The sequence below is a fragment of the Hemitrygon akajei genome, unplaced genomic scaffold (assembly GCF_048418815.1).
Source record: "Hemitrygon akajei unplaced genomic scaffold, sHemAka1.3 Scf000083, whole genome shotgun sequence".
Lineage (NCBI taxonomy): Eukaryota > Metazoa > Chordata > Chondrichthyes > Myliobatiformes > Dasyatidae > Hemitrygon > Hemitrygon akajei.
In genome coordinates this window covers 2560559-2569514 of record NW_027331969.1, presented here as the reverse complement: position 1 = coordinate 2569514, position 8956 = coordinate 2560559, and the positions used below count along the sequence as shown (strand labels likewise).

At 46.4% G+C, this 8956-nt stretch overlaps 1 long non-coding RNA gene across 1 annotated transcript; it reads right to left on the bottom strand.

Moving 5' to 3' along the window:
* Positions 1 to 896: 896 nt before the first annotated feature.
* LOC140722673 (uncharacterized) lies at positions 897 to 2063 on the bottom strand. The gene is made up of 3 exons (XR_012097711.1): positions 1928 to 2063; positions 1334 to 1416; positions 897 to 1071 (listed from the first exon to the last, which is right to left on the bottom strand). It is a non-coding gene; the product is annotated as an uncharacterized lncRNA (long non-coding RNA).
* Positions 2064 to 8956: the final 6893 nt, after the last annotated feature.

Sequence of the window (8956 nt, the reverse complement as noted above, 5' to 3'; positions counted from 1 at the left end):
GTGTGTGACGTCGCACACTGACCCAGTCCTGTAGTGAGGTGTGTCGGGGTTTACAGGGACCATAACCAGGATGCTCTGTGATCAATCACGTCGTTTGGGTGATGTACTCTTCCTGGAACAGGCCAGGTCAGTGTACTCAATCTCAGTTCTAGGCTTCTGCCATCACTACTCAATGGAGCAAACTTGACAATGTGACCAACTAAAAGCTCACACACAGAAGAACACTGGGGTATCAGCAGTGTGTAGCAACATCTCAGGGCTCACCTAGGATTAACACTCTGTGGCCAGTATCCTTGGTTTAAAGCACGTTAGAGTAAGGGAGAGGGTGTAGCAACATCTCAGGGCTCACCTAGGATTAACCCTCTGCGGGCAGTATCCTTGGTTTAGAGTAAGGGAGAGGGTGTAAAACATCTCAGGGCTCACCTAGGATTAACACTCTGTGGGCAGTATCCTTGGTTTAAAGCACGTTAGAGTAAGGGAGAGGGTGTAAAACATCTCAGGGCTCACCTAGGATTAACACTCTGTGGGCAGTATCCTTGGTTTAAAGCACGTTAGAGTAAGGGAGAGGGTGTAAAACATCTCAGGGCTCACCTAGGATTAACCCTCTGCGGGCAGTATCCTTGGTTTAGAGTGAGGGAGAGGGTGTAAAACATCTCAGGGCTCACCTAGGATTAACCCTCTGCGGGCAGTATCCTTGGTTTAGAGTGAGGGAGAGGGTGTAAAACATCTCAGGGCTCACCTAGGATTAACCCTCTGCGGGCAGTATCCTTGGTTTAGAGTGAGGGAGAGGGTGTAAAACATCTCAGGGCTCACCTAGGATTAACCCTCTGTGGGCAGTATCCTTGGTTTAGAGTAAGGGAGAGGGTGTAAAACATCTCAGGGCTCACCTAGGATTAACCCTCTGCGGGCAGTATCCTTGGTTTAGAGTGAGGGAGAGGGTGTAAAACATCGGGGAGATGAAATTGCAGACTTCTTCACTTAGTGCTGGGTCGCTCCCTCATCCTGCGGAGACTCCACCCTGAACCGCACAAGCTTGATCTGAAGATCTGGATCACCAAACATCTCCTGGAGCTGCAACCCAGAGAGGAGGAAAGTTTAATGATTGCCAACATGGAGTCATAGGAGTAGGGTTGTGAACGGGCAAGGGATATGTATGGCAGAGAGCGAGAGAGCTAAGAGGAAAGAGAAAGATGAAGGGGGAGAAAATTGGGAGAGGGAGAGATATATGAGAGAAGGGGAGTGAAAGGGAGGAGAGGAGAAGGCAGCAAGGGGAACGAAAAGGGATGATATTGCTTCACCCCTCCACCCCATCCCATTCAGTTCACTCTCTCACCTTACGTCGAGTGGCATCCCTCAGTTCTTCCTCACTCGTGTCTCCACTCGATGTCAACTGCACTTTAATCCACACGCGTTCTCCTGAACAAAACAGCCCAGTGTCAACATGGTATCACGGTCAGGTCAGGTGCTGCTGACAGTATGTGTTCACTCGTCTCGTTCTTTTGATTGTCTAATCTCTTCTACACCTCCATCTTTTTCTAACACCTTGATTCCTCCCCCTCTCCACGCCACATCAAATATCCATGTCTATCTTCCATAAAATAGGGGCAGGGGAAGTGAGAGAAAAAGGAGGGGGTCAGGTAGAGAGAGAACAAGGGAGAGGCAGAATGTGAGTGGGGTACAGAGTGTTAGCATCACTCACGCACCGCTCCCTGTTACTCTGACCCTGGCCAGCAGACTTTCCATCTGTCCAGACTCTGATGGGCTCCTCCCCTCACCATCTCTCCTAATACCAGTATTCATTTTGCACTGCGCTGTCGGTTGAGCAGAGGAATGGATCGACAAGAGATTCTACGAGAGCGAGAGAGGGTGATGGGGAGAGATGGACAGACAGACATTGAATGACCTCAACAGTCACGAGACTTCAAACCTGAGGTACCCGTTGGGGGAGAGAATGGTTCCTGTGCAGTCGATGATCCTTGGGGTTGCTCCCCTGTGGAAGTCTCCGGGTCTGTAATGAAGGAACAGAGACACAAGAGATTCTATGTGAAGAGAAAGTGAGAGAGTAACAGTGAGAGGTGAGAGAGAGAGAGAGAGAGAGAGAGAGAGAGAGAGAGAGAGAGAGAGAGAGAGAGAGAGAGAGAGAGAGAGAGAGAGAGAGAGAGACAGACAGAGAGACAGAGAGAACACGACAGATAGAGGGACAGAAACAGAGACAGAGAGGGAGACAGAGCTGAAATGAACCCAGCAGACACAGTCACTGCGATAGAGGACATTTGCTGTGTTGATCCTCCAGTCGATGATCCTTTGAGCTGTTCCCTTGTGGAAGTCTCTGGGTCTGTAACGATGGAACAGAGACACGGGAAGAGTGGAAACACTAAAACAGTTCATCAGAATGGGACAGCAGTTCAGGGAATGGCAGATTAGGTATGTGGTGAAACCAACACCATCGCTCTCCTCCCCAAACATCCTGCACTCTCCACATTCTGTCATTGGATGAATTTTAGGAACTGAAACGTGGGAAAGAGCGTCCCATTCAGTGATCCCCATCTGAGACTGCTGACCTCTCTGAATAAGTTGTGTACAAAGAGAGGCCTGAAACACTGAGGAAATAGTTACGTGTTCATTGTATATTCAGGAATCTGATGGCAGAAGGGACAAATCTGTTCCTGAAACATTGAGTGTTTGTCTTACACTCCTATACTTCCTCCTTGATAATAGAAAAGAGAAGAACTCATCTCCTTAATGAGATGAGTGTCCTTAATGATAGAATGATGATCCTATTCAGTCTCCAATTCTCTCTTGAGTCTTTAATCCACAACTCCCCAATGCTCAAAGCCTCTTCCTGGCCTCCATGCATTTGCTCTCTCTGACCACCTATGGGCCGCTTCTCCCCAAAATCACGACTGACACCATTGCTTACGTTGAACTGCACTGCAGGACCAGCAGGCAAACGGGTCCGCAAGAAGTTCTGCCTGATAGAGAAAGTTAGAGAAAATGCGGGAGTGAGTGAAAGTGAGAGAGATAATGAAAGAAAGATAGTGAGTGATTGAGAGAATGAGTGAGTGAGAAAGTGAGAAAATGAAAGAGTGTGAGAGAGGGAGTGAGAGAATGAGAAGGAGTAAAAGGGAGTGATGGAGTGAGAAGCAGTGAGATGGAGAGAGAGCCGGACAGAGACAGAATGAGACACAGAGTCAGAGGGAGGGACCGAATGCGAGAGAAAGAGGGAGTGAGAGAAAGAGAGCAAGTGAACCCAACAGACATGTGACTTGTACCTAAGAAAGCCCCTGGCACGGAGGACATTTCTTGCGTGGACCCTCCAGTCGATGATCCTTTGATCTGTTCCCTTGTGGAAGACTCCAGGTCTGTAATTAAGGAAGATTGGAAACAGTGAGACAGTTCATCAGAATGGTAAACTAGTTTCAGAGAATGGGAGACCATGGCTGTCGTGAAACCAACACCGTCCTTCCCCTTCCCAGATCTCAGTCACTCTCCACAGTCTGACACAGGATGAGTTTTAGGAACTGACCATGGGAAAGAGCATCCCAATCAGTGATGCCCAATACAGATACCTGAGACTGCTAACACTTCGGAATATGTAGTATAAAAAGAGAGGACAATAACACAGGAAGTGTTCTTGTTCATTGTACATTTAGAAATGTGATTGCGGAAACGAGAAATCTGTTTCTGAAAAGTGAATGTGTATGTCTTCGGGTCCCCGTACTTCCTCAATGATGATATAAATGAGAAGAACTGAGTCCTTTCTGATGGGTTTTATTCGGTCTTCCCAGCGCTTTTCAGTCTATGTTCCCCAAATCCCCATTGCTCTGACCCTGTCCGGGCTTTCCCTCTCTCTGAACTCCTATGGGCCTTTTTGCTCACAATCACGCCTGACACCGTCGTTTACGTTGAACTGCACTGCAGGACCAGCAGGTGAATGGGTCCACCAGCAGTTCCACGTGATAGAGAAAGTGAGTGAGAGTGACGGATTGTGAGCGAGAGAGAGAACAATAAAGAGCAAGTTCGTGCAAGAGAGGGCGAGAGAAGGCGAGGGTGAGAGAGAGAGAGCACGTGAGTGTGAGAGAGGATGAGAGAGCGGGTATGAGAGAGAGAATGGGAGAGAATGTGTGATTGAGAGTGAGAGTAAGAGAGTGAGAAAGAATGGAAATATTAGAGATACTGTGTGATGTAGTGTGTGTGAGAGAGAGAGCAAATGAAATCACAGGAAGTGTATGGACATGCACTTAGATAAAATAAATGAAAAGGTTGACTATTTTCTAAGTGGATAGAAAATACAAAAAAAAATAGGTGTAGAGTGAATTAGGAGTCTTTGCATAGGAATTTATTCAAGGTTAATTTGCAGGTTGAGTCTGTGGTGAGGAAGGCAACTGCAATATTAGCATTCATTTGATGTGGACAGGGATGTAAAAGCTGTGAAAATGTAATGTTAATTATGTAATTTTGCTGATGTAACGTTGTGACTTTATAAAACACTGGTGAGGTCTCAGTTTGTGAGCAGTTTTGAGCTCTGTAGAGAAGATGCATTGAAACTGGAAAGGGTTCAAAGGGGGTTCACGGAAAAGATTCTAGGACTGAATGGCTTGTCGTTTGAAGAGTGTTTGATGGCTCTGTCCACTATTCACTAAAATTTAGAAGAACGAAGGGTAATCTTACTTAAACTAAGAGAATGGTGGAAGCCCTAGATAAATTGGATATGAAGAGGATGTTTCTTATGGTGAGCGAGTCTAAGACCAGAGGACACAGCCTCAAAATATAGGCGAATCAGTTTAGAATGAAGATAAGGAGGAATTTCTTTAGCCAGAGAGTGGTGAAACTGTGGAATTTATAGACCCAGGCAGTTATGGGGGCTAAGCCTTTCTTTAAGGCAAAGCTTGATTGATTCTTGATTGGTCAGGGCATGAAGTTATATGGAGATGAGGCCGGGGATGGGACCTGAAATGAAATTGGAGCAGTCATGATGAAATGGCGGAGCAGACTTGGGTACAACTTAGAAATAAGAAGGGGTGATCAGTTTGGTTAGTTAGTTAGTTAGTTAGTTGGTTAGTTAGTTATTTATCTAGCTATTTGTTGATTGATTGATTGATTGATTGGTTGATTGATTGATTGATTGATTGATTGACTGAGGTACAGCACAGAATAGACCCCTCTCATTCCCCAAGCTGTGCATTCCAGCAAACCCCAGTTTATCCCAGGCAGGTGTTCATACCTGAAACAGGTTCTCCCATTGCTGATCCCTGGACTTCTCGAGTTGTGTTTGTCTGGGAAGCTGTATCTCTGCTCGCTGATTCTGCTGAGGTGGTGGTCAAACCCAGAACAGGTTCCCCTGTCGCTGAGCCCTGGCCTTCCTGAGTTGTGTCCGACTGGGAACCTGTACCAGAGCTCACAGACCCTGCTGACGTGCTGGTCAAACCCAGGCGAGGTTCCCCAGTCACTGATACCTGGGGTTCCTGAGTTGTATCTGAATGGAAATCTGTAATAGGAAGTAAAATAGTAAACACGTCTGAATTTCAGATCAGGAAGGCACTTTATGGCAGGGAACAGGAGGCTTAATTCCTGATCAGATCTGCTCTTTGAAATACACACATCCCCTTCTCCTTTTTGCTTTAATACCTCCAATCCTTGCCTATCAAATCCGCCTTGTTATATATCCCTCTCTCAGAATTAACTGTCTGGATCTTTCACTTCACAGTCGCTCTAGTTCCGACTGTTGGCATCCATTTGACTGATCACTCTGACCTCACACAGTCATCACTCCCTCTTTCACTTGTCCCATTCCTCCCAATTACCATCTCTCTTCACACAGTCATCACTCTCTCTTCACTTGTCCCATTCCTTACATGGTCATCACTCTCTATTTCCCTTGCTCCATTCCTCCCACTGACCAAATTTCCTCACAATGTTATTACTCTTACTTGCCACATTCCTCCCACTCCAGCACCTTAGCTTCTCTCTCCTTAGGTCTCTGAATTTCATGCTTCCGTCTGTCGACATGTTAATTACATGGCTAGAATCAACTTCAGCCTAAGCAAGGACCTCTACCTGCTACAGCATGCTTATTGCCACAGGAGATCTGCAGCAAAGACAACCTTACTGGCTCTCCACTCAGCCTTCGATCACCTGAACAATAGTAATCTCTAACTCAGGCTGCAGATTATTGACTTCAGCTCAGCATTCTACACAATAATACCCTCAGTTCAAATAAACAAGCTCCAAGATCTGGGCCTCTGTACATCCCTCTGCAGTGGGATCCTTGATTTCCTCACCAGGAGAACCCAGTCTGCGCGGATTGGAAATTGCATATCCTCGCTGACAACCAACATCAGCACATCTCAATACTGCATGCTTAGCATACTGCTATACTCTCTGCCTTCATGGCTTTGTGGCTAGGTGGAGCTCAAATACCTTCTGTAGATTTACTGATGACAAAACTATTGTTGGTATAATTTCAGATGGTAATTAGGAGGGGTACTGGGGTAAGATATATTAGCTGGTTGAGTGGTGTTGCTGCAACAATCATGCACTCACATCAGAAATAAGTGTCTGTGGACTTCAAATGGGATAAGTCAAGGGGACACACAACAGTCCTGATTGAAGGATCAGAAGTGGGAAAGATTGTAACTGGTTGCATCACCACCTAGTATGGAGATGCCACTGCACAGGATCGGAAAAAGCTGAGCAAAGTTCAACCATTCCTGAGCACTAACCTCCCCAGCATCCAGCGCAGCTTCAAAAGGCGATGCCTCCAAAAGGCAGCATCTGTCATAAAGGATCCTCATCACCCAGAGCATGCTCTCTTCTCAATGTTTCCATCAGGGAGGAGGATTAGGAGTTTGAAAACACAAATCCAAAGTTTCAGGATCAGATTCCTTAATGGAAACTGACCCCGTGAACAGTGCCTCAATATTCTTCCCTCTCATTTTGCACAAAAAAATTAATTTAATTTTATATATATTTCTTACAATAATTAATATTTTATTACCCTGCCACAAAACAACAAGTTCTATGATGTATACCGGTGATGTTAAAACTGACTCTGATCCTGAGTCCTCTACTCTTCTGCCCCATCTCCTTTCCTTGTCACGCACTCCAGAGCCGTCTCCCATCCCCACCTTCAATGAACCCCAGGTCCTCCACACCACCAACCCAACTCCCTCCTCTTCTCCGCATGCACGTCCCCCTCCATTTCTGTACGTCACCACCACTCACGCAGTCAATGAGATTTACAGGGAGAAGATGTTTCCTGCTTGGCATGGCTGCCTGCCGCAACTCCAATTATGCCCCTAGCTCAGCTGCAGAGAGTCATTAGCCGAAGGCCACTGCTGATTGATGTTTTGCTTCTTTAGCCCTGGTACATTTCCTGATAGCGGGGCAGTGGTAGGATGTTCTCCCTGCCACGTCTTGCAGCTTCCAATGGGATTAGTCTGTCTTCCAGATTCCGTCCTTCCTCCTCAGCCACAGCCAAAAAAAAAAACGTTTTTGCCTCTTTACCCAACCCTCTAATACCCAGGCCTCTAATACAGTCAGGAATGTAAAAATAACTCCATCACAATGTTAATAAGCTGGTGTGGCACAGATCCACAGACAATCACAAGATTTAGCCACACGACGTGTAAATCACCTTTCTCAAGCTTGGCTCAATGGATCTGTTCCAATATCAAGGCTGCATGTTCCACACATCCCGGGAAGCCTGGATGTCAGCTGGTGTCAATATATCCATTGCTTATGAGGTAGCTGGAAATCCTCTTTGCCACAGCAGAGGAGAAGATTCTCCCTCATCCTTCAGCAGTGCAATGCTCCTGAACCGGATGATGGAACTAGAGTTCTGCCCATTGGGGATGAAAACTACCACGCCTCTTTGCCACGCTGATGGGACACACTGTATTTTCCAGGTTCTCATTAGGTTCCAGAAGATCTTTAGCATGAGAGTAGTTTTTGTAGAGCTTGTAGGACATTACTTTTGGCCCTGACACTGATCCCTCCCTCCCTCCCTCCTACTCCCCCCTTTTCCCATTCTCTCTCTCTCTCATCACAGAGGACCACGTCCAGCCTCTGTCACTTGGTTACTCTGTTCCCATTTGACCCACTTGATTTCTGTGCCTCCTTAATGGTTTCTTCCCCTTAGCTTTGCGGCATGACTCCACAACCTGGGAGGGAAGGTGTATTTGCGTGCTCACACCAGGGAGCGGGGTTGCTGGGGATTTACACACATTGTAAGGCCTTATTCCCCTACAAACAAATCCACTCCGACAACGTCGAGTCCTTCAGCTCTACGGTTCGCTACCTGGCTTTCGGTCCCTTGTGTCTAATCTGCTGCAATAGTGTGAGCTTGCTGTTGGCTTTTCTCTCTGAACCTCATTCTTCCTGATGGTTTCACAGCCACCCATGTGTCATCACATTCTCCCATCCTCACCTGCACTTCCGAAGGATCTTTATCTCAATGCCTATATTTGTTCCGGTTGTTGCCGTGTAAAATCCATTCCTTTGGCCCATCTGTTATCCTGCCTCACAGAGGGTCTTTTGGTAGTCTTCCTTATTCATCTTCGTAGAACACACCCAGTACATAGCCCTCCATACTCCTCCTATACATGTATTTATACAAAATTTACTTCTATGTTGAAAACAAACCAATATCCACCACATCTGTTGGCAGCTTTTTCCACACTTGGTGCACCCTCAGAGAGAAAACATTCGCTCATATGTTCCACTTGAGTGAATCATTTCACGATTCTCCCTTAACATCTGACATCTAGTTCTAGCCACACAACCTATCTGTAACCCTCATAATTTTGTAAGCCTTCTCTCCTCATTCTCCCACGCTTCAGAGTTATCTCATATTCTCTGACCTTTGCTCCACGAACCCCATCGGCTCCCCTGCTGACAGCCTTCGGTCAGTAAACACACACCTGTAATTCAGAACCAGGTCGCCATTATAGGTTGA